At 36.7% G+C, this 26934-nt stretch overlaps 1 protein-coding gene and 1 long non-coding RNA gene across 35 annotated transcripts in view; one reads left to right on the forward strand and one right to left on the reverse strand.

Moving 5' to 3' along the window:
* LOC147840339 (uncharacterized) overlaps positions 1-26934 on the reverse strand; it is a 328044-nt gene that overhangs the window by 174793 nt on the left and 126317 nt on the right. The gene's annotated exons all lie outside the window — the stretch shown is intronic.
* The window catches only part of LOC147840340 (uncharacterized), a 357076-nt gene that overhangs the window by 98422 nt on the left and 231720 nt on the right, over positions 1-26934 (forward strand). For 31 of the 34 annotated variants that reach the window (XR_015511616.1, XR_015511619.1, XR_015511618.1 and 28 more), the window contains 2 exons: positions 25255-25443; positions 25606-25795. The gene's annotated coding sequence lies outside the window, so the exon portion shown is untranslated. The remainder of the gene's footprint in view (positions 1-25254; positions 25444-25605; positions 25796-26934) is intronic. The other 3 variants (XR_015511628.1, XM_087287345.1, XM_087287354.1) reach the window with 1 other exon arrangement.

Below are 26934 nucleotides of genomic sequence, written 5' to 3' on the forward strand. Positions count from 1 at the left end.
TACAATTGTAATATTTAATAAAAATTTGATATTTAATATTTCTGAAAGTTTCCAACAGACCTACAGAGCGGCATTAATGCCCACTGAAGTAAAGCGAAACTGTTATAAACTCCAGCAAGATAAAGTCATTATATTTAGAGCCACAGATCTTTATCTATAAATATATATTTAATATGTATATTTAAAAAGTATATTTATGGAAACTGTGTTCATCTAAACTGAAAGCTGCGTCATGTTCGCTGGCCTCCCGCATCACGCACCTGTCAGTCAGTCAGTCAGTCAGTCAGCACGTAACCTCAAAGGGTTTAACAAATAGTGCGCAGCACTATACGGTTACAGAAAAGTTTGCGCTTTTTGAGTTTTGAATACTTTATAGTGCAATTACAATCCCCTATTAAAAACAAAAACAACAACAACAAAGAATGACGAAATGTTTTGAATGGGAAACTGTAATTTAGCCTTGGAGGAAGGCAAAGAATGAATGTAGCGGAAACCATGCTCTTTAAAAGTTCTCTGTAGTTGTTTTGGCAACACAAACATTGCAGCTCTGTGATGAGCCGTGTGAAAAACACTTGCGGCCACTAGTAAACCATTCAAAAGATGCCCCTCTTAATGCAAAAAACGCATTTGATCGGCCCCTTATGCAACTAAAAATATATAAAATAGTATTTTTAATCGTAGAACTGATACCATTAATCAGTTACAAACGCACCCTTTCGGTTAACGGTTAATCTATTATTTTGAGCATCCCTAATATCATTCCAGATCCCTCCGTTATTACTTAACAGCACAATTCTAGTGAATAAAACTTAACCAAAGAGAGAGCGTTCGGGTCTTTTTCCTTAATTCAGCGGGAACAGTACATCAAAAAGAAAACTTTTCATTGCAGAATGAATACATGAAACATACAGCGACTCGTGAGGAAACGTGATGTCAAAAACAGATTTAAATACTAAGAGGTGATTGGAAAGGTCTTCACACATGCAGTGCATTTGAAAGGTAATCTTTCCGCGGACGAAAGTGGAACTTTTTTGATTTGTTGTTTTTATCACCAAACCATTATTAATAATGCATATTCTGAACTGCGGATCACAGGGCGCACCGAAACGTAGGAATGACAACAGGATGATACGTTTTTTTTTTTTTTTTATCAGAGAACCGATGCATTCCTGATGACCTTCTTGCTATGAGCTGACAGCGCTAACCCCTGAGCCACCGTGCCACCCACTATTGACATTTTAGTCGTTTGAAATAATACTATGTATAAGAAATAATATATAAAGAAATAAGTCTGTAATATAACTGAAAATGTACTGGGAGGATTTTGTACAGTGATACAGAACACCAACCCAGACAATATATCATTTTAAACTTTAAATAGTAACTAAAAGTCACTTTTTGGAACTTTTTAAGGTTAAAAATTGTTGGAAGAGAGATCAAGAACGCTTAATGCCATTTAAAAGCATAAATAAATGAGGGAAACATAATAAACACATAAACCACAAAATACGGAAAACTGCTAATTAGGCATTGAACGATAACCATTTCCATGCATGGTATGCCACGATTTGAAATTGTCAAGGTATTGCCAAAATTTTCTGCTATATTGTTTCTATGGTATATGTACGATTTTTTATTTAGGTTTTTTTTAAGGTCAGCAGTATCTCCAGCAAAACAGATATCCAAAGATGCCATTTTATATTGTAAAGAAATCTTTTTTTTGAAAATAATGAAGACAGCAGAGGTTAATGATAAATAATTTAGCCTGGCAAAATATTAAATGTTTCTCAAAATAAAATATATTGCATTCTAAGGGGAAACAGTTTTAGTTTTTTTACCCAGACATTTACAAAGAACATAATTTAGAGCAGTAATCACAATACTGTGAAACTGTGATATTTTTATCCAGTGTTATCATACCATCAGAATCTTATACCAGCTCATGCCTACTGCTAATACAGTGTAGAAACGTGAAACCATTGAAACATGGTATTAGAATGATAGTCTAAAAGATGTTTTTTTATAGCAAAATTATATTCTAAAGTCTGAACTATTTGTTTGATTTGGGCGATGGGCATTAAACATTATGTGGCTTTGTATCTTGAGGAAATACATGATAAATGAAATTGTGTGGTTTATTCATAGCAGTAATTTTAGGTTTATGGTTTTGATGCTAAAATAATATTGTGCAGCTTTAATTGGAGATCAAAATTTGTCTTAATTCTGTGCTGGGGAAAGATTTTTCATTGCTGTAGTTCTTTGATCGCTCTGAATATGACAGTTGAGTATGTCAGTGGAGGGACAGTGAGGTGTTATATAAGCTCAACTTTAGGGGTTGTAGTGTAAATATTTACAAACTCTCTTCATCCTTGTCTTGATCCTTCTTATCGTGTGAGCAGGAGTTCACTCTCTTCTGCTGTACATCACCATAAATAAACATAAACAGTGACTTCAGTGGCTTCTGTGTTTACTTCCATAAGACAGCTCGTATTGTGCAGTCTTGCTATCATTCTTTTGCACATATGGATCAGTTATCAGTCCACACTGCAAAGCCATATTGGCCTTATTTGAAAAACTAATCTGAACACACAAATAATAAAAAAAATAATTAATTGGAATTGAGCACTAATGGTTGTGGTGTGAATGTGTTGGCTGAGTTATATTTTGACAAAATATGAATTTATGTGAACTATTCGCTGGATTTCTTTTCTGAATAATGCCATTCACTGGAGTAAAAGTTCATAACAGGTTGAAAATCAGCTGAGATGACAAAAAAAAACAATAAAGAGAGAGATGGGAGAAAGAATTTATATGAATGAATATCTAAGGAGAACTGACTGTTTGGTTTGTCTTGCTTACAAACCACAAGTTAAAATAATGTTGTATTAATATAGCTTTGTCTATTACTATGGAAGTGCTGTAAATTGCTGCTCATAAGGACCATCTGCTGGCATTTCAATTCAATTCAATTCCATATATATCTCATTCTGGTAACCTGCTATTTCTTCAACCGTTTTATGTAGTAGGACAATAGCTTCATAAAAGCTAAAGTTAGACCATTATGTTTTTGCTTCAAGTTAAGAAATTTAAAAACTGTTAATACAGTATGTATGCTGCTTCTTTGTTTGGATCACGATGATTATATGCAGTGATTAACTCTAATTAGAAAATTGAATTGTGGAATCAAAATGAATCAAATGACTCATGAGTTCAGTGAATCATTGTCAGTACCACAGGGCCCGTGTTAAAATTTGTAGTAATTGGCCAAATAAATTCAGTTTCCTTGTCAAATTCCAAAATAAAAAAGATGAAAAATAAATCACACTATTTTCACTTAAACCCTTTTTAAGGCCATGAGCTCTGATGAGATATATATTTTTATATAAAATGTTCTTTTACAGTACATTCATTCATTTTCCTTCAGCTTAGTCTCTATATCAAAGATTGCCACAGCAGAATGAACCGGCAACTCTTCCAGCAAATGTTTTTTTATGCAGCGAACACCTTTCCAGCCGCAACCCAGTATTGGGAAACACCCATAAACACTCATTCATTCACACACTCATACACTACGAACAATTTAGTTTATTCAATTCACTTATAGCACATATCTTTGGACTGTGGGGGAAAGCAGAGCATTTGGAGGAAATCCATGCGAACACGGGGAGAACATTTAAGCTCCACACAAAAAATGCCAGCTGGGACTCGAACCAGCAACCTTCTTGTGAGGCAACAGTGCTAACCACTGAGCCATTGTGCTGCCAATACATTTGTATTTAATAATTGTGATGTTTCATTGTATTGTAATTATGTTGGCTTGAAAAAGCCAACATACTGTTATACTACTCTTTCCTTGAAAACAAACGTATCTCCTCCTAGGCCGTTCATGCCACAAGACCCAAATGTGGTCAAAATGTGCCTTCTACATTCAAGATTGTTGCTATATCTCCTCATGCCTATAAGACTTATTGTTTTTTTTTTATAAAAAATGTTAAATATAAATTTTTTATAATACGAGCATATAAAAAAATTATACAAGCCCCAAATTTGGCCAAAAGCTGTATTTAGATGCGTTAGATTTTGTTGCTATATCTTTAAGGTTTATCAGACTTAAATTTTACAATAAATAATTTTTAAGCATTATTTTTCTCATAATATGGCAAGCCATTTTTGACTTAAACTCCATATTTTTTACTAATATGGCATCACTTTCACACTTATTTTGCATTTTTATTTTCAAAAAAATACGGCAAGCCATTTTTACATAATGTTCATTCCCTTAGTCCCTTTATTAATCAGGGGTCGCCACAACAGAATGAACCGCCAACCTATCCAGCATTTGTTTTACACAGCGAATGCCCTTCCAGCCGCAACCCAACACCAGGAATACATAATGTTCAAGTCCAGTTTTTGACACTCATACAGACTGTCATAGAAACATTGGGGTTGATTAAGATCACTCATATTGCCAAGAAGCTTTGATGTATCATCACTAACCTGTCAAATGTCCCCATAGCAATAAAACAGTATAACCTAGCAACCATTTAAAAATAGCAATATCTCTACATCAGAACATCATAGGGACCTGGGCATTGGCTTGTTTGACTCATGCTAGCAAATGGGACTTCCTGTGTACTATGCATGGTAACAATGATAATGGAAGCCAAGTGCTAATAACGATTTGCTACATGCTATGAATGATTATCTAAATGCAATAACATATGCTAGAAATGCCTACTAAGCATTAGCATTTGATCAAACATGTACACGAGCATTGCTATTTAGCAACTGCTTAGCAACCACCTAACAATGCCATAATTGTTTTAGCAACTGCCTAGCAACCACTTAGCAACCGCCGCCGTGCTTCCTGCCAACTGCCATTCCCAGTCCTAGCGCAGTCACGTTGGCTTTCTCAAGCCAACATCAAAGTTTATCAATGAACTTTAGGTTCTAGTTGTTTGTTTAATTCTCTTACCCAAAAATGACAATGCATTTCAATAAAGATACAAATTAAACAAATAACACTATGTATAAATAACAATATGTTTCAGGAATTGTCTTTTTGGAATTCAATTTAGGATTTTTCTTTAAACAACTGAAATTATTTAGTAAAAAGCAGTAATTTTCTCATTTCATGCTGTTTGATTGTGATTGTATAACTCGGAGGAACACTTGGTGGTCACTTTTAGAACTGCACAAACCCAATTGAATTATGAACATCTGAATCCTCTTAAGTGTTTACATTCATTTAATTAGACTTTACCAACTGTGTTTATAAGGATATTCGCCAAGATATAGGCATATATTCATGTGTATTAGACTGTTCAAGCACACTAACACAGCTAAAGAGTGTTGAATTACTGATCGCATGCTCTCGGAAGGGTTCTCTGTGCTTCAGGTGTGTCAGTCAAAAGCAGCATTGAGTTATTTTCAGAGTCTGTCCTGTTTTATTATCGTACACATCCTCTGCTTTATTTTCTTATTCATGCATGTTTCTTTATCCTGTCTGATAAGACGTCGGTATCTTTAAGCAGTCCTGTGCTGCATAGTTATATGCACACACTCTCAATACTGTACAACTTTTTAAAATGCAGTGATTTTTAAAGCACCAGCATTAATAAAATGAGGAATCCCACCATTTTCAACAGCAGGATTGCAACAGTTTTGAACTACGCCGGAATATAGTCTAACATTGGTATACTTGTGAAGTTGTTTTATAGCGTTTATATTTTATAGGGCTGAAAGCTAATGGTGACATGCCTGGCCGTGTTTACTTCAGTCCTCTTAACACACGCTAATCAACCAGTGATTAGCTGCTAGCATTGATTTACTCTTAAGCATTGCGTGTGTTTGCATCCGCACTGTGGATGTACCTTGTGTTTGTGTGTGTGTATGACAGAGCTTCAGTGTTTTTGAGTATTTGAACTGTGCTCCAGGGTTTCCGCAAGGCTGCTGTGTATGTGTGTGTGAGTGATGGTGATCTGATTGAGGCGTTTCCTTGGCACTAACGAATGGAGCTTGGCCGGCAAGCCTATTGACAGACTGCTGATGAAGCTCCAGGGAGAGAGAAGGGGAAATTAGGCGGGGATAAAATCAATTACCTTTAAAGCTGTCCCTCATCGCTGGCTGGCTCAGTATGTGTGTGTGGCGGTGCTCTGTTTTGATTGGGACATATTTGCGTCATTTAAGCGGGCTTTTGTTGTCTGAGTTTCGCTTGTGCACTTGTGCTGCTTTTAAAAAATGTTAATTATTTTGTATTTTTGTCTTTTTATAAGGTAAATATGTCTAAACCAACATATTTCTTTGTTTATTTTTCAGACCAGCTCCATGTGCATTACTACATAATCATTTGTAAGCATTAGTATTGATGATATGATTATCTTTAAGCTCAAACTAATAATAAAAAACGATGGCTGTAAAAATCAATAGATTTTTCATATTTGCATTTAATGTTAATATATGTGTTAACTGCTAGAGCTACCAGTAGTTAGCACTGTCCCCTCAGAGCAAAAAGGTTGCTGCTTCAAGTCCTGGGTTAGACCAGTTGGCATTTCTGTGAGGAGTTTGCATGTTCTCCTTGTATTTATGTGAGTTTCCTCTGGTTGCTCCAGTTTCCCCCACAGTCCAAAGTAGGGCTGGGTACTATTGAAAAATTAGTTAATTTGATTTCATGTTTTATATCATTCAACATAGATTTTCCAATATTACTAAGGCAAATAGTTTTAAAAGTTAAAAACAAAAATATTTAAGAAAACTATCTCATCTTTTTATAATAAAAAACATAAGTGTTAAACTCTTAATGTTGATAAATGAAATGTTACAAAGTGTGTGTAATCGTAAAGCATAAGTACTGGAAAGTCAAAGCAAACTTTAAGGGAGATCAACATCTGTAAGGTGTGAATAATAATGATGCAGGAAACCTCAAACTCTGTAAACAAAACAAATGATGATAATCAAATCTGAGCTTCAAGTAAAGTAACCAGCCATCATTATTCAAGTACATACTGCAACTTTACGAATTGTCTAGTTGAATGACTATATTACCCCCTCTGCTAAAATCTTCTCACCACTGCTAGCCGCCGCACTCATGTTTGTGTGTGTTGTTATTCTGACCTGAAGAGACAAATGCTGTGATTTCCTTCACAATTTTTATAGCCTCTCTTATATCTAGGCGATCATTAACTGTTTTCTCAGAGGATGACAAACCAATGCTGCAGCTCCTATGCAAGTGTATGGAAAAAAATTTAAAGGATGTGTATATTCCTTACATAATGTGAAGCAGATGTAGCTTAATGAAGTTTATCTGGAAAATGTGTGCTGATCACATGTGCGCCGCTTGCACAACATGTGCCCATCAATCCCATTGAAAGACAAACTTTCACCCTAAGCTTTTTGGCATTGCTTCCAAAGCACGTGCTCAGCAGTCACACTTTAATAAAACTATAACCTTCATATCGAAACTTTATGCCGATTTTTTAATTTTTTTAAGCGGTATTGGCAATCGTCTACGGTCAATAAATACAGATACTGATTTTATCTAATTTTACAGATACTGATTTTTATGGTGTGGGGAAAGAATGAAATCTTATTACCTTGACCATATTAGGCATGGGACCATGACCGTTTTTAAGGTATACCGTGCATTGTTTCGTCTAGGAGATTTTTCAGCTGTGTGGCAGACATTTTACACAGATATACCAACGATTGTACCTATGGCGTCATTTCAATGAAATAGTCAGTCAGTCAGTCAGTCAGTCAGTCAGTCAGGCAGCAGTGTGGCGCCCCGCCATGGATGAATGAATGTAGCGGAAACCTTCCCGTGCTTGGAAAAAGTCAAGGTTTTAAAACCACTTTCTGCTATACTGTTTGTATTTGTAAGATTTTTAAAAATGTTTTTTTAGGACAACGGTATTTCCAGCAGAAAGATATTTAAGGATGACGTTTTAAATTGTAAAGAAATCTGTGTTCTTGAAACTAATGAAGACAATTATTCAGCCTAATTACATAGCCTGACAGGTTTACTGTTCCAAAATATTTTTTATGTTTATTCGATCATTCGTTTTCTTTTCAGCTTAGACCCTTCATTAATATGGGGTTGCCACAGCGGAATGAAACCCATGCGAACGCGTGGAGAACATGCAAACTCCACACAGAAACGCCAACTGACCCAGCTGAGGGTCGAACCAGCGACCTTCTTGCTGTGAGACGAGAGAGCTACCCACTGCGCCACTGCACTGCAAATTTGAATGTTTCTCAATTCAAAATATGTTGTGTTCAAAGAGGAATTTTTTTTTTTTCGTTTTTTTACCCAGACATTTAAAAAAATATATAAATTTTTTTAAAACAGTAAATCACAATACTGTGAAACTGTGATGTTTTATCCAAGGTTAACATACCATCAGAATCTTATATTGGCCCATGCCTAGATCATATAGCCTGTTTTTTTAAATTCTTTTTTTGTTCATGTAATGCCAATGTCATGCGTATTTGTTGAAATGAAATGTTGGCGTGTTGAACACAGTAAAATACTGACTTCAAAAATGCTAAATTTGCCTAAAATACTGTACAATCTGTGTTTTGAATTTTAGTAAATATTCACCAAGTTTTGCTAGCATTTACTGCTTGCATGATGCTAATTTTAACACCCTGAGGGTGAAGCGTATTGTATGTGTATGTGTGTGTTTCTGTCTGTCGTTTTAGATGCGTTTCCCTGTTTATGTAAGTGACAGAGCTCCAGTGTTAAAAATTTGCTCTTTGTCCTGCCTTTGAAGTTGAGGTCAATCATGCATTCCACAGCCCGGGGAAAGAAAAAGGAGAAAGCAATGAAAAAATAACGTGCCAGCTTTTAGGGAAAAGGTTTTCAGTGAGACAGTTGAAGGATGAAATGCCAAGTCAAGCCATGTGAATCCTCTCTGTGATTTGGCTTGTGTATATTCATGAATGAACTTCATGTTACTGTGATGCATGAGATGCCTCAACTGACACTCCTCAGTAGATTTGATCTCCTGAACCGATTCTGCTCCTTTGTGTTTAGACAAATCGGCTCAGGCTTTTGAATTCATGAATTTTCACAGACGGAGCGCAGCGAGTCGTCTCGTTCTGTGGAGAGAATGGCTCTTGGCTGAGGGGGGAATTGGTTTGCGGGGATTCTGTGATTAAGAGCTCATTAAAAGCTTGAGTTACCTCAAACGACAGTCGAGACAGGAAGACCTGAGAGAACGTGTTGACGTGCTTTAAAGTAGGTTAGTGGACCACAAACGTGTAGAGAGACTGACTCCTGTAGGAACGGTGAAAGTAGGACAGCAAATGTTAAAAAAACAAGCGGGAAGATTTTTTTGTGATGGTATGTGAGTTTGTCTTTACAAGGGGCCATAACCTGCTGATGGTGATTGAGTGGCCTAAATAATCAATATTTTGCAAATGTATTGTCCCATTATGTTGTTCCGGTGGCTCATGGGTTAGCACTGTCACCTCACAGCAAGAAAGTCGCAAGTTCGAGTCCTGGCTGGGTCAGTTTGCATGTTCTCCCTGTGGTTGTGCGGGTTTCCTCAGCGTGCTCTGGAGTGTATGTGTGTGAATGTGAGAGTGTATGGGTGTTTCTTAGTGCTAGGTTGCAGCTGGAAGGGCATCCACTGTGTACAACATATGCTGAATAAGTCACTCATTCCGCCGTGGTGACCTCTGATTAATAAAGGAACTTAGCTGAAGGAAAATGAATGAATGTTGTTCCTGGTATTTGAATACCTTTTTTTTTTCTATCTCCCATAGATTTTTTCATAGATTCTTTAGTTAATAAGGTACACTAGGGCCTAATCCCAATTCTATTTTTCTACCCCTACCCATTCCCCTTCTACTTGGCCCTTAAAACCGAGCATGTAGGTGAAGGGCTTCAAAATTTACCCCTAAGAATTGGGACATCACTACAGCACTTGTACACGTCATCATATGCCATCGTGATCTCTTGCTTCATATGAGATCAGAGGATCACGACTGTTGTAGTTATTACAGTTTTTTTTTTTTTGTATTTATCTTCAGGAAATCACTGAAGGCATATATTATGTTACCATAATGATCTAATGTGGCAAGAAGATTGTAACTGTACTTTGCATTTACACAGTGGCCATATTCATCCATGTAAACACACCAAAAACAACATTAACATTATAGCAGACGCTGTAAAAAGCCCAAAAAGGGTATTCAAGTGTCATCGAGTGTCAGAATGTTGTGGGACTGCTGTACAGGTGTTATTATTTGGAATTATAGATCGCGAAATTTAGCCGTTTTTATTTTAGCAGTTTTTTTTAAAGCATGATGGTAAAACACGAACGCAGTTATGAATTTATTAAAAAATGTGCTTGTTTGTTGTAAAAATTTGTAATAACGACAAAAAATACTAATTTGTGGGTCTCCTTACTTCAGGGTGCAACAATCCTGCCGTCGTGGCTGGTGTATTCTAGGAAATTTTCTTACCCCTTGGTTTAGAGTGTGGTCCTGAAAAAAATAATTTGAAGGGGTATCTACCCCTTTCCCCTTAGCCCTACACCTTCAAGCTAAAGAGAATTGGGACACCCTTAGTTCTTCACAGTAATGCGCAAAACGAGGGGTAGAGAGAAGGGGAAGAAGGGCTAAGGGGTAGAATTGGGATTGGGCCTATAAAGATCCAAAAAACCTATTTCTTATGTTGCCTTTTTTATATTTAATTGTCGTTGCAGATTTTTATGTTGAACTCTAGAGAGATTGTAAAAGCTTCAGGCTGATTTATACTTATTTGTGATTGGCATCCCCCATAGTGCATACCTTGCATGTAGTCAATGCTATTTTGAGCATTTATACTTCTGCATATCATTGGCAAACGGTATTCTTCAGTGGGGTTTCTGTGTTCCACTTTGTCGAGTTTAATTGCCAGTGTTTGAAATTTACAAACAATCTCACACTCTAAAGGAAGAAAGATGACGGAACTAGTGAATGTTTAACAGCTCTAATCATTAAAATAAACACAAAACAAAAGTATTCATTCAGAGCTCCTCTGAGGAACTCTAGCCACCAGCATTGCTCTACATCTACGACTGTTGGCCCCACCCACACTTATCAATGCTACCAAGCTGGCTAATCACAGATTCTGCGGTCTGCGCCATCTTGACATATTAGTGCTTCTTACACATAGACTTTACTTGGGCAAGTTGCCCAGGTATATTATGGGGAGAGACGTGCGATTTCCAGAAGATAATCATTTGTTTGCGGGCATCCACGAGTCTCCCGAAGCTTCCGGGAGACTTGGGATGGTCTACTGTTTAACATGACAGCGGGGAAGGCAGCATGTTGTCTGCCACGTCATTTGGGATGCCATGTTGAGCGTTGTTGCACTGAAAACATATTTTGTACTTATTCCCTTTTATCTTTTTAGATATTAGTCTGAATTGAATCGTTTGGTTCGTAATGCAAACCGAAAGTCTCGTACCGAACGGTTCAATACAAATACGCGTATCGTTACACACTTACTGAATATAGTTACTTTTTTTAGAGGTGCAAGATCCACTTTATGCAGAGGTATACAGGTACATTGACCTTTATATATACATGATAGTTAGTTACATAAGTGTTGTTTTTATGTAACCTATTAATTTATTATATATTTTAAATTTGACGTATTATTAATACATTTTTATTAATTTATTAACTTGTATAAACCTAAACAAAGAGCATGTTGATTGTTGTTTAAAAGCGATTTAAACAAATGATGCAAGAAGTACCTTTATAAACATTTGCAAATGGTCATAAACATGTACAATCAGTCTGGACCATCAATTTCATGGTAAATAATATTCACAGGCTTTGGAATGTAAAATAATACAAGAGATTATGAGACTTTAATAATGTTCTCGTTATTAATTGTTGTTTCATTAACTGTTTTATCAGTCCATTGGAAATAAAATATCCAAAATACATATTTAAGCAGTTCTTTAATTAAACTTGGTCAAATTGTGTCATAGACTTAATTAACAGTACATATTTTAAAGGCTGTTTTCTCAAATTAATTTTTTTACACTATTCACTCTTGGTGTTATCTTAAATCAGTCAGATGTCCTAAAATTAATTAGTTTCAATATTTACCATATTTCCCAGCTTTACTTCCTATCTATTAAAACAGTTTGCCACTTTGGTAAATGCTGTCAGCAGACATAACAGTCAGAGAGCTTGTCTTTAGAAAACGTATTTAAAAAATCCCCTTTTTTTGATGGTTATAGTTCTTGCCAACTGTTTTATTCTGCCCACTGCAAGCACAAAAAATATCTGAGAGTGAACACAAAGAAACAGGACTTCTGGGTCTCCCTTGACTTTATTCAAGTATCTCCAGCTCGCATGTAAGAGCTCCCAATAACTCCAACTTTAACAGGTGTCAGCTGACTAAAATATGTCTCCTGGTCTCTGGAGCGCTACAAGAGCTCCTCATTTAGCTTCAAAGCACTGGGATCCCCCTTCCCTCTGTCTCTCTGGCGCTCTCTTTTTACTTCTCTCTGTCTCTCAGTGTCTCCGCCATCGCCTCCAGGTTCACCCTCCGCAATTAGCTTTTCCTCTCTCCTGGTGAACGAGGTGGCGAGGTGACACGGGTCAAAGAGAATCTTCTCCTTCGTGTAGATGATTATGTCTTAACCTACCGTTATTCAAAGCCACTTGCCTCTGGGCATGAATCTACTCTATGTGTGCCAGAGGAAGCACAGTGACGTTTCTCAGCAGACACACACACACACACACACACACACACACAGTCCTCCTCATCGGATGATAATGACAGGAAAATAGAAGTGGGACAGTGGAAAAGACTGCCAGGTCAAATGCGTGTTTCTTGCTTGTTTCTGAGAAAATGACAGCTTTGTGTGTGTGTGTTTGTGTGTTTGTGTGTCTGTTTGTTCGAATGAATGCAGTGTTCAGCTTGGGAACCTAATGATGTACACTCAGTTATTTGTGGATTTTTTATGTGCGCTGCTGTTGGACGCAAAATAGCTGCTAATGAATCTTACGGGGATGCAGTTTGAGGCGTAATATGCAACTCATATTGATGTATAGTGGAAGACATAAGAAAATGCGACCAATTCCAAGGCGAATGAGAATGTTGATTAAACTTTATGTTACTGTCAGAAGGATTATGGTGTGATAATGACTTGCAACTAACGGAGACCCTTGTGGGAAAGGTGTGTGGAAGAACCGCACATTTTAGTTTGAAGTGTATTTTCAGCCTCTGAAAGATTAAAGGTCTCTATATTCTAGCAAAGACAAAATGTTCATTTCATATTTATAGAGTTATCAGTTGTTTGATTGATAAGAAACAACAGCCATATTAACAATAATATTAGTATTTGTTTATTTATTTATTTGCAACCAACATGACTGTCCCTAATTATTATTGTTTAATTAAAATTGAATTGCAAGCAGCATCAACAACATTAGGGCTATATATTTAAACATATTACATAATTATTATTCATTTTATCAGGGGTGGCTACTGTGGAATAAACTACCAATTACTCTTATTCTGTTATACCCTGCTAAAACACACACACTCTTTCATTCACCCCTTGTGGCCAATTTAGTTCATCTAATTAACCTGTACCACGTATTTGAACTGGGTGGGAAACTGGTCTCACACAGAGGAAGAAATCTAGGCAGACATTAGAAGCACAACTTCACACAGAAAGGCCTCCTGGTCTAGCCTGGACTAGAACCAGTGACCTTTTTGCTGTGAGGTAACTATGCTAGCCACTGTGCCGATGACTGTCTTTCCAAATTCCTAATTCTCTTTTGGTTTCACAACATTCACTTAGTCATTTAACTTATCTATAAGTATCAGTGTTTACAAACTGTAAAACTGAAAACTGAAACTGAAAGTAATATTTCATTTTTAATTTAAGCATTTTTAAAGAACGCTCCACTTTTGGGGGGAAATACGTTTATTTTACAAGTCATGTAAGGTTAAACAGTTGAGTTTTACCATTTTTAAATTCATTCAGCCGCTCTCCCGGTCTGGCGTGAACACTTTTACTTAGCTTAGCACAAATCATTGAATTGGATTAGACCATTAGCATCTCCTCAAAAAATTCAAAAAATATATCATGTACTAAGACAGATGGTAAATGAAAAATTGCTATTTTCTAAGGCAAAATATAGTAACTACACTCTCATTGTGGTGTAATAATCAGGGGCTTTGGTGCTGTTTTATGGTTGCGGCAGGCACAATGATTTTACACAGTGCCTGAAAATAGAACTCAGCTAGATAACTAGATAACAGCGCTGTGTAATGTCATCGTACATGATGCATGTTTGAAACAAAAATTTATTGTGCTTTTGATTTTAAATAAATTATTTGTTTTCAGACAAGGTAGTCTGACAAATAATTATCATTTCCATTTTGTCACAACTTAGCTGTTTGAAGATTCATACAGTCACATAGTTTTAATATTTCAATCTTTAAAATTTTGCCAAAATTAAAAACCTTTTTCTGTAGAATATTAACTTCGACCCTCACCCCTCCCTTTTTCTTAAACTGTAGCCCTAGACAAAGATAAGGCACTCAAAATATCATGGGAGACAGGGGAGTTTTGGAGCTGGTTTGAGGTCACAGTTGGGTGGAGCCTCTCAAGGACATTCAGTGTCTCCAGCAAAAGTGTGTGGAGCTTCAAAGAGAAGTGTCCAGAGCCCCAGAACAGAGTCACCCATGGGGAAGCAGGCCGATGTGGGCTGCTCAGATGAGTTGAGCCGCTCCGGAGAGAGCCGAGCTGAGCTTAAAGAGCAGACCTCGGCTCCAGCGCTGCTCCTGTGGGACAACAAACTCTGTCATGACCTTGAGGAGCTGCTGAGGAGACTGAGGAAACTTTATTATATGGTAAAAACAGGAGTTACATTGGCAAATCTGGCTTATTTGTTGACTTCTGGTGTATTGAAGCATTGATTTTGGATTTGATTTCCAGTTGAAGTCATCCTGGTGTCAATAAATTTTATTTGTCAGATTTACATTATAATGAGCAATTAGCAAATTAGTTTTTAATCAAATTATAGTAAAAATCAGAGCCAATACACAAAGCTCCACACGTTTTTATTCAAACTATCTAAATATTTTTCAATATTGGTGATACAGTGCATACCATAATTGAGTACACCACATTTGGGAAAATGAATATTTTTATTCATTTCTCAGTGAATATAGGCAATGTATTCTGGTGCATTTAAACAAAATCGATTTATTGAACAGATATATTTGTTAAAATAATAAATTAGTCACCAAACATATTTAGAAATTTAAAGATAATACAATTAAATTCTAGCAAAATATTGCAAAAAAAAAAAAATTACAAAATTTCAACTAAATTTTTTAATGTTTTTGCTTCTCCTAATTTTTTCTCTGTTTTTAAAATTTGTATTTAATATTGTTCTATACCATATAATTGGGTGTACTAGTTTTAAGACTGTTATCGTAAGTTATTTAGTTAGATAACCTCCATTAGATTATGCATATGCACAAATATAGTATTGTATAGCTTCCTATTAAAAATATTAATTTAAAAGATAGAATTGTGAAGGGTGTAATTATATATGCTGAGCAATGTAAATCTTGTATAAAATGTGTATAAATATATACAATCAAGCCCAAAAATTATTCACACCCCTAACAAATTCTGACCTAAATTTACTTTTATTTAAACAGCAAGTTTATTTTATTTTATTGGAAATGACAGGTGTCTCTCAAAAGATAGGACAATGTACAAAATGCCTCATCGTGTAAAAAAATAAAATAAGATAATAATAATAATAATAAAAATAATTATATATATATATATACATATATATATATATATATATATATATATATATATATATATATATATATATATACACGCACAATATATAACACACATATTACTCTGAAAAGTTTCAAAGCAAAATAAACTCATTTTAGATGCATACACTCCCTTTCAGATGAACAAGCAATCAATATTTGCTGCAGTGGACTGTCAATATTTGTACATATTCATGTTTATAAACTAGTCCCAAAACTATTTGAGATATTGACAAAAGACTAACTATATTGTATATAATTTACAAAAGATCCAAACACAAAATGTAACAATTTACATTTGTTAAAAAAACTCTTAATAATAAGATCTAATGGGGTGACACGGTGGTGCAGTGGGTAGCACTGTCGCCTTACAGCAAGAAGGACGCTGGTTTGAGTCTTGGCTGGGTCAGTTGGCATTTCTGTGTGAAGTTTGCATGTTCTCCCCGTCTTTGCTTGGGTTTTCTCCTGGTGCTCCCTTTTCTTATAGTCCAAAGACATGCACTATAGGTGAATTGAGTAGGCTTAATTGTCCATACTGTATGTGTGTGAATGAGTGTATGGGTGTTTTCCAGTGATTGGTTGCAGCTTGAAGGACATCTGCTGCGTTAAATCATATGCTGGATATGTTGGTGGGTAATGAATTAAATTAATGAAGGGACTAAGCCAAAAATTAATGAATAATATCTTAATAAATATAAAGAGGTTTTAAAGCACTGCAAAGTTTTGTTCCCTTACTCAAAACTATACAGTAATTATAGCTGTATCTATCCCAGGTCAAAATTGATCTGAATACATTATAAGGGTTATGCATTTTTTACAGGCTCTCAAAATGGCTTTAAAAAAGTAGTTTGTGATTTGAAACTAAAGGTACAGTGGCTTACATCTCAGCCCAGACTGAGGTTTGAGAGAGAGAGCCAGAGCAAACACATTGGTCTTTATTCAAACATCACCACATCGACCATCTGTATTAGCCACATGCACTCTTTCTCTTTATACCTACTGGATCACAACATTGTTCTGCTGTGTCTTCACTTACATAAATCCCGATACATAAACACCAAAACCTGCCCCTGAAATATGCAAATCGCCTGACTCTAAATATTAATATATTCAGCGAATATTAATCGCTGGCTTAATCAAGTAATCAGCCGATCAATGAATCTGTTACTCCATTTCCAATCAATACTTCAAGGCCTCATCGCTATAACTCAGCACATTACACATCCCAGCTTCCTCATATGCATAATTAGCACAGGCGGAAACGTTTAAAGCATTAAAAGACATATTTGTTACGAATAATCTGCATATGCATAATCTGTCGGCATTCATATAATGCATAATTACAGTAGGAAACAAACAAGGTAAACAGAAAAGTTATTTGCAAGCAAGACGATTCCATCTCTGCACTCCGCAGGTTTATTTACTCGCTCCCGGCCTCTGTTTACTTGTTTGTGTATTCATCCCTCCATTATAAGTAACTCTCACTTCCTCCTAGATGGAAGCCTTTTTCAGTGTTGAATGGGGATATGCAAAGGCAATTTGCTGGTAGTAACTTTCAGCTGGGCAGTGTGTGTGTGTGTGTGTGTGTGTGTGTGTGTGTGTGTGTGTGTGTGTGTGTGTGTGTGTGTGTGTGTGTGTGTGTGTGTTGTGGAGAAGGCAGTGAAGCGTAGAGGGCAGCCTCATTCCATCCCCTTATTTTGGCCCATTACGCTGTGTATAGGAGGCCTGTTCTCACTCTCTGCATTGTAATTATTTTCCACCCCAAAGGCAGCTGGAGGCGACGGCAGGTTCCTACGTTTGGGACCACTGCATTAGGTGTACATTGCATTATTTATTTGTACGCCGGCCACGGACGGACGGATGCCCCGCGTCCACCGAGACTGCAGGTACGCTCAATGTCACCTCATTCAGCGTCTCCTGGCTCAGTTGCACTGGTTCCGCAGGGATACAGAGACCTGGAGAGCGGCTCTAGATCTGGGGGTGCGGTGGATAGTTTGAGAGGCCTGATTCACTTGTCAGAGGTCAAATGATTAAGCTGTTGTTTTTCCTATTTAGTGCTTAAATCTATTTCATAAACAACAGCATCATGCATAGTCAAGAACATTACCATTCACATGAACTACCATGTGCAACCAATTTTATTTATGTAATATGATGTATTTTTTGTGGACCATGATATTCATGGTTCAGTTCCCTGGAAATGCATGAATTTAAAAAAGTAGCATGATTTCCAGAAAACAAGTCACTGCTTTATTATCAGAAATGTGCTATGTAATTCACTTAATCAAGCCAGCAAAACATTTACAAAACTGACACACATTTAGATTTATGCCCAATGAAAGGGCCATTTGAGTAGTTGAACATTTCCTGTATGCCGCTAGAATTACTTTGTTAATATGGGACTGTAATTTCTGCTTTCTGAATACTTTTTCTATAAATACTTTTTATGAATACCATTAAGTTAATTCATTTTCCTTTGGCTTGATTCATTTTTCTTCTGCATTTTCTTTCGCCTTAGTGTCTATTTCAGAGGTTGCCACAGCAGAATGAACCAACAACTTATGCAGCATTTTTTTTTTTTTGCAGCAGATGACCTTCCAGCCACAACCAAGTATTGGGAAACAATCATACACACTCATTCACACATGCACAATTTTGTTTATTCAATCCACCTATTCACCTTATTCGTTGTGTACGAGCTGGGTGCAGCCATTTGAATCTTTGTGGCTCGAGACTTCCTGTCTAATTTACTTTCACTTATTCTTAGATGGTAAAAACAGCTTGTTCTGCTGCGTGATGTTGCAAACTAACATTTTTTTATTATATAATTCTGCTTTGTTTGTATAATCTTCCAAACACTTGTTTGTAGAACAAGTAATTTGACCGTTTTCTACGGTTTATTATTCCTAGTTATTTCTCCCATAGGGAGCTGAATCAGAAGTTCTAAAACAATTGCAAAAACAAGCACACTTTAGCATTGAAGAGTAAGGTCAAGAGTGCATGTGTTTGGACTGTAAGGGAAACCCACACGAACACATAGAGACCATGCAAACTCCTCACAGAAATGCCAACTGATCCAGTCGGCACTTGAACCAGCGACCTTCTTGCTGTGAGGCGACAGTGCTAACCACTGTGCCGCCCAATACAATTAAATGTGAAAATAACATTTTTGTAAACATTTAGCTTTTGTTAGGGCTACATTTATAATGCTTATTTACTTCTATCCTGTTTCCTTTTTAATGCTGGTTCAAGTTCTTTATATGCGACTTATTCACCAGCGGAACTTGTTCACTATTGAAATGATCTATCTTTATTCTTTCAGGAAACTTTTTGAGACTTACCTTATTTGCTGGATAATACATCAAGCTTTATTGGTTAAAAATGTGACTATATTTTCCTTTGAGATTTGATTGAATCTTAATAAACCTATAGGATATTATTGCAAGTGAAAATTCAATTCTACAATAGTTTGTTTGACATTGGAGTTCATTTGGATGAATGCTGTTGTCTGACCTCTGCTGCGTACCTGTGGACCAAACCAGAGTTCACCAAAATGTACTCCTGTATGCTTCACATTTAATTTTAAACTAACCAGACTAAATCACAGAAGAGAGTTGTCATTAATAACTAGCATATTGGTCAAAATTGGTGTATTTTAAAAAGCTTGACACTGCACTGCCAGAGATCAGACATTTCTTTGGAGAAATTGATACCCATGTTCTTTTGAACTGCACATATTTCTGAAAAACAGATGTGTGTGTGTTTTTGTTTGTTGGCACAACCTAGCAACAGGGATAAACATCTGACATTCTGGTGATGCAAACCTGATTTGAAACCAAAAAAGCACTGTGTAAACAGTCTGGCAGGAGTGGAGGGATCAACAAAAGTACCTTTACTCACCTTCATGTTGTTCCAAAGATGGTTGACTGTATAATTTTTTTTATTTTTCTTTACAGTGAAAACTATTGGTGCCCAGTATTGTTTTGGAGCCCAATAACCTTAAAGGAGTTTTCACACTTCATGCCTTGTGTGAAAGGAGTGGACAGGAGTGGTTCCTCTTTTGTAAAGAAAGTCTTTCATTCAGGTTTGCTCCTGTCAAATAAAAATGACAGAATTGTAAACTATCCCATTAAAATAATTCAGCATATGCCTCTTTTTAAAGTGCCAAAAAGTCTAAATAGTTATCTTTTTTACTGGACTGCATCGATTGTCTCACTCAAGACTGCATGAGTCTACTATGGCCTGGCCATTTTAAGGCCAGAGGGGAAGGTGGGCATTGTGAGCTGTTGTCTGGGATATCACACAGCGCAGTGTGTCAGATGGTTTTAGCCCTGTCCAAACAGTATGACATGTTTGCTGTGTAACGCGCTGCAGCGGAATGCGGTTACATGTGCTGTGCCTCGCGTGTCCGAGCTGACAGTACACTGGGCATTGTAGAGACAGTGGCTGGTGTGTTAGTTAGGCTGATCCGGTGTCAGTAGGTCAGCAATCCTGCCGTCCCAAGGGGGATAATGGCCATGTAGTGTGAGCGCGGCCGGCTGTGTATCTCTCATGGCCCCACTGACCTGTCAGATCAGAGGCTGCGGTCCTCACTAAGCTCTTCTGTGACATCCTCACCCCTGTCCCTTTCAGCATGCCTTCACCGTCCCACACATGCACGCGTACACAATACGACAACATCAACGGAATCAGCCAGGCTTCCTGAGACTCTGACATGACAGGCCCGACTGGGAAAAAAAGCCCATCTTCCTCCCCCTTCTGCTTTTTTTCTCCTCCACTCTGAATTTTCTCAGAAAGAGGAGGGCGATAGGGTGAGTTCAGGTCGCTCTTTTCGTCCTAGTGGACCTGAGAGAGAGACGGAGAGAGGTTGGGAGGGAAATGGATAGATAGGTGGTGTGGAAAGGAGCATGTTCTGCACTGGCCTCCACGCCCTAATCGAAGCTGACACTATTGAAGCCACCCGGATGGACAGAGAGTGGGGGCAGCATATTGCGGGCGGCAGCCTCCAATTATTTTTCTGGCTCATAAGTGTGGCTTGTTTAACGGGGGCCTGCATGGCTGACAGGAGCCTGATCTGCCAGCAGCCTGTCACACCGCCACGGCCACGAGTCCTCCCTAGGGCAAGCACAGCTAACTTCAGTCTACTGCTCGCCAAACACACACACAGACAGACAGAGAGAAAGAAAGAAAGAAAGAGAGAGAGAAAGCGCATTTGCTCTCCCAACCATATTTGTGTGGAAGAATGTTCATGTGGATGTTTGTGCCCCACTTGGCGCACTTCTTCCCCCCTTAGTGCACTTATTTAAAGCTCTCGTTTGGGTCTTAGCAATGCTTAAATGCCTGGCTGGATGGGCACGAGCTGACATGGAGCGTGTACGCGTAGCATATGGTTAGCCGAAACGGTGTTTTGCGCCACTTTGCAGGGCAACGCTTTCTGATTGACGCTTCGAGTGTGACTGAAGTATAATAAGCGGAGTCGGTCTGCGAGAAAGGCACAGGCTCATTTACACTTGCGAAGTCTCCACCGCCGAATGAACGTGAGACCGTGTCCGGGCATGTGTTACTAAGAGTGTGAGTGTAAGTGTGTGAATAAGAAACATGAAATGTTGGCATGGAATTTACATCAGATGTGAGAAAAGTCTTTTTTTTTTTTGTTTTAATTGAATTAGTCGCAATCGAAAAATAATAAGTAAATCTATGAAAAAGATGAGTCGGGGTGTAAATCAATAAAGCAAGCGAGCAGTTTTTTGGCGAGCAGCAAATTAAACAGATCCTTCCCCAAGGTTTCTGTTTCATATTATTTCTCTCTCACCCTCTCTCGCTCCGTCTCAGCCTCTGTAAATCCTTGCGCTGGGAATTACAGATCAAGCTGGAATAATTAACACATTAAATAAAAGAGCCATACATCAATGGGAGGTCCAAGAGTAGGGCAGTGAGTTATTGTTTAAATTAAGGAAATACCCAATCTCCTCAGCCGGCCATAATTTGCACAGCCGTTCGCGGTGTTGTGATGCAATAATCAGGGTTACACAGTCTGTTGAGTGTCTTAATGGGCTCTGGAGAGGTGGGGTTTCCCTTGTCATCAGCTGGCTGGCCACGCTGGCCACCGCTGCCAGCCAGGAGAGCGTGTAAATAGAGAGTTAATCTATTTCCCACATGCAATGGATTTGGCATGGGCCGTGCTTTGGAGTTACTGCAGAGGAGAGAGGTGGATTTGATTCATTATTTCATTACGTCTCCTGCTCTGCGCCGTTATCTACTTAACTTTTAAGATCCGTTTACTAATTTTCACACTTTGTAAAAATTCCACTAACATCACATTTTTCTGGTATTGACTGAAGCTGTGTCCATTGACACAGCGCTTTAGATCTAATATAATGGACTGCTCATCCCTTTTTTAAGATACATTGATCATTTTTCATGTTGATTTATGCAGACACCAGAATGTTGAAGCATCTATGAAAATGTTCTTGGTGTACATTATCTGTATTTATTATGTTTGTTTTGTTTATTATTACATTAGTTATGATATTATTACATTAATATAATCTTTCTTCACTAGTAATTGAAAGAAATAATACGTTTCAAAAGGGATTTATGTACTGAGCATATGAAATGAAAGTGGCTATTTTAATAGTCCAATTTAAAACTAGTCCAGTGTTCAGTTTTTCTAATTATTTTGGTGATAAGAAAATTTCACAATTAGTTCTGGATAACAGGTACATTTATGTAGAAATCAAACAACATACATTCCTGATCTATTTTTTAATAATCTATATAAAGAATAAATTATGATATTAATACACAATTAATTGTTTTGGGCTGCACTTTGATCCTTAATTTTGACCCAAAAAGGATTTCCAGGCATCAAAGCTTTATTTTATTTTATTTTGTTTTATTTTATTTTATTTTATTTTATCTTATTATTATCTTATTTTTTTTAATTATTTTTATTTTTATTATTTTATTATTTGTTCAAAGCAAAAAATTATAACAATCCTACATTTTGTAATTATTTACAGAAGGCTCCCACTGGATGTACAGTACAGTACAGTACAGTACACAGTGGGTACGGAAAGCATTTAGACCTCCATAAAATGTTCACTCGTTATATTGCAGCCGTTTACTAAAATCATTTAAGTAAATTGTTTTCTTCATTAAGCATGTTGACATTAATCTTCATTACTTCTTTAATCCCTATATTGACAAAAACAAAACATAGAATTGTTGACATTTTGTAGATTTATTAAAAATAGAAAAACTATCATGGTCCTAAGTATTCAGACCCTTTGCTGTGACACTCATATATTTAACTTCATTCCTTTTGGTCATCCTTGAGATGGTTCTACACTTTCATTTGAGTCCAGCTGTTTGACTATACTAATTGGACTTGATTAGGACTTGATTAAGTCACACAGCTGTCTATATAAGACCTCACATCATCTCACAATGCAATTCCAGTGGGGGTCTTCTGTAAATAATTTCAAAATGTATAATGGTTATAATTTTTTGCTTTGAAAAAAATAAATAAATAAAGCTTTGATGCATGGACATTCTTTTTGTGTGAAAATGAATAGTTTTAACTACAGAACTATGCAAAAAAGTATGATTTGAGATTTATTGAAGATGCTTTCATTTTTAGCAGATACATTTAAATTAGACTGTGAAGAGTCTTTAGGACTGTGTGTTTAGGACTTTATTGTAATTTATTCTTTGTATTAAATAATATGAAAAGTTCAGATGTAAAAACCTTTAAAGTGCCGTCTGAAATTTCCAGCAAAAATAAACATTTTTCTCAGACTCCTATGTTTATGTTGAGTTATTTTATTTTAAAAACCTTTAGAAGAACGTATTCTTTGCTATAAGCTTGAAATTACTAAACCTACAGACAGGAGCCTGATTAAAATGCTCATTTTGTAAGGTAATTTTTTAAACGGCTTTTAGAGTATTTTTTTTTTGCATCTGAGCTCTTCATATTTCTCTTCATTTTTTAAAAATCTTTTGTAAATTGACAAAATTGAGCTAAAAGTGTGTATAGATGAAGAAACAACCAAATGATGAATAATCACCAGAATAAATATTATGTTGTCTTCATAAAACTCCCACAAAAAATGACAAAAAGCAGAATTGTTTGAAGCAAGTATTCAATTGTTCTGTCTAGGCATAGGCTGGATATAAGATTCTGACGGTATGATAACCTTAGATAATCACGGTTTGACAGTATTGTGATCTCTGCTCTAAAATCTATTCTTTTTAAATGTCTAAGTAAAAACTAAAAGTTTTTCTCCTTTGAACTCAATATATTTTATTTTATTTTGGAGAAGTTAGCTGTCTTCATTTGTTTTAAAAACACAGATTTCTTTACGATTGAAAACGGCATCTTTGGATATCCTTTCTGTTGAAGATACTGCTTTCCTAAAAAAAAAAAAAAAGTAAATAAAAAATCTTACACATACCTTAGGAACGGTACAGCGTTAAAAATATTTTGACAGTTTTAAAACCTTAACTTTTCTAAACCGCGGTATACCATGAAAACGGTTATCGTCCCTTCCCTAGATTTGTCAGGACATGAATTCAAGTTTTGTGGGTGTTACTAATAGAACACAGATGTAGTTTTCAGAACACAATTTAAATTCCTCTCTTATAAATTTGTGCTTTTTTAAAATCAGATGCACTCAGGCAAAAGTACATCCTCTACATGCGTCCAACCCACATACAAGCACGCACTCATTGAGTCTTATACTGCTGTTGAGGTGCAATGCAGAACAGGAGCTTGTAATGCATTACATGTTGCTGGCCCTGGCTGAAGTGCGAGGGAAGCAAGATCAATACTATTGACCTGTTTACCTTGGTGCCGACCACACAACCCTGCGCTCCCGTTTACCACTTGAAACATTAAACCACACTATTAGTAATACTTTGGTCTTGCTCTTTAGCCATTGACCATCTCAACACAGAGTCCCTTACCTACCTTATGCCAAGGAGAAATGGTGGAAAAGCGCCTACCCATAATTCTTTGCGCCAACCCCCATAGGTTTACCTTGTTTGCCTGCTGACGCTAATATGGTCACTCAACCCTGTCAGGCTGCAGGGCATTGTGGGCCGACTGCCTCATCCGAAGCTCCCTGGAGCGCTTCATCCCCCTACATGTACGGCCTCATCTCCGTCCCCGTCCAAAGGAGTGGAATTTCTTTAAATGCTTATTTTCCCCACTTCCCTTTCCATTGCTTGTTTGTCTATTGATTTTTTGTAAACCCCTCCAGCCAGCCCCACATACACCTCATCCCTCCACCCCTCTGAGCCCCTGATCACCCTCCATCCAACACACACACATTTATTTATTTCAGTCTTTTAGCCTGGGTAATTTGTTGGTTGTATTGACTTTGAAAATTTAAGTCTATACTTTTCCCTCTCTTGCTTTTTAGGAGCTGTACTTTACACCTTCCCCCCAAACTCAAAGACGTCCCAGACATCGCACAGGGTCCTGGGATTCTTATGATGGAAGTGATTGACATCTGGGTCTGTTGTGGACATCTCTCAGCCTTTTTGCCCAAGTGACCAGCCTTTTTATAGTTTATGGGACAAACTGGAAGGTGCAAGATGACATAAGACAGGTGAGTCTGATGGAATTTAATAACAAAAGAGGGGAAAGTACAATTTAAGTAAAATTAACACACATACACATTTATTTATTTCAGTATTTTAGCCATTGTAAGTTGTTGAGGGTATTGACTTTGAAAGTTTAACTCTACACCTTTCCCACTTTTGCTTTTTAGGAGCTGTCCTTAACTGTCTGCCCAAAAAAAAAAAGGTGCCAGTGCCAAAGATTGCTGAGGGTCCTGGGATTTTGCTGGAAGTGATTGACATCTGGCTGTCGGTTGTGAAAATCTCTTAGCATCTTTGACCAAGTCATCTGGCCTTTAAAGTTCATGGGAAAACTGGAAGGCACAGGGTGACATGAGACAGGTGAGTGTTAATGTTATGTTAATAAAACACTGAAAGAGGGCTCTTGTCTAAGCAAATAATACACTAATGTATGGCATTGTTCAAAGGAGACATTAAATACATGTCAAATGAGACTATAATGAGACTCCTGTTTCAAATAATATTGTTTTGCACAAAGAATGTTGACAATATCAAAACACAGTTTTCATAGATATTGCATCATACTACTAAGCAGCATGTCCATGTCAGCATTAATAATGGAAAGAAACATCAAATCAGAATATAAAATTCAGACAAATCTTACCATTTTTTAATCATGTGACTGACCGGACTGCTGAATATTATCACAGAAAGAAATTACTTTTTAAAATATATTTTTTAATACAAAAACAATGATCTAAATAGCCCTAATGTTCCACAATAATAACAAATAAATAAAGTAGAAGAGACAAATAAAAATAACAATATTAAAATTAACCAAGTAATCAATTTTAGTATTGTACAAGAAATTCAAAGTTAGTTTTTTTATTGTCTGTTCAGAGTTTACAATTTTGAAAATGTTGATTGACAGCTGTCAGTCATCTGACTCTGGAGTGGTGGTTTATTTGAAGGCCATCACCAGAAGGGGACAGTACAGAGATGGACTTGTCACATTAAGCATCAAAAGGGAATTCACAGTGACAGAGCAGGGTTATGGGTACAGGAAATATACATTACATTTGTACATCTCGTGAAGAATATACGAGTGGTAAATTATTGCTTGCTTGGCATTGTTGAACATTGTTTGTGGCTGCTTTGATGTTTTTAGTAGTTGTTAGCATATGTCTTTGTGGTTGAAATAGATGGTTATTATTTTTGTTTAATCTTACCTGAAAGAGCCTACCACTTGGAACTTAAAAAAATAACAGCACATTTCTCCATATTTTGTTGCACTCATTTCAGAATTGATTTGAATGCTTTTGAAATTCCAATTTAATTCAAACAACTGTAGTTCAATAATAATGACATTAATTTCATAGAAAAAAACAACAGAATGAAATTAATTTTAACCAGGAAAGTAAAATTTGTCAAGATGCTTTGAGGTTTCTACACTTTAAGGTGTGTATGAGATAGATATGATATGTACAGTAATGAGATAAATACTGCGCATATCGAGAGAT

The sequence above is a fragment of the Danio rerio genome, chromosome 16 (assembly GCF_052040795.2).
Source record: "Danio rerio strain M-AB ecotype USA chromosome 16, GRCz13ab, whole genome shotgun sequence".
In the NCBI taxonomy this organism is placed as follows: Eukaryota; Metazoa; Chordata; class Actinopteri; order Cypriniformes; family Danionidae; genus Danio; species Danio rerio.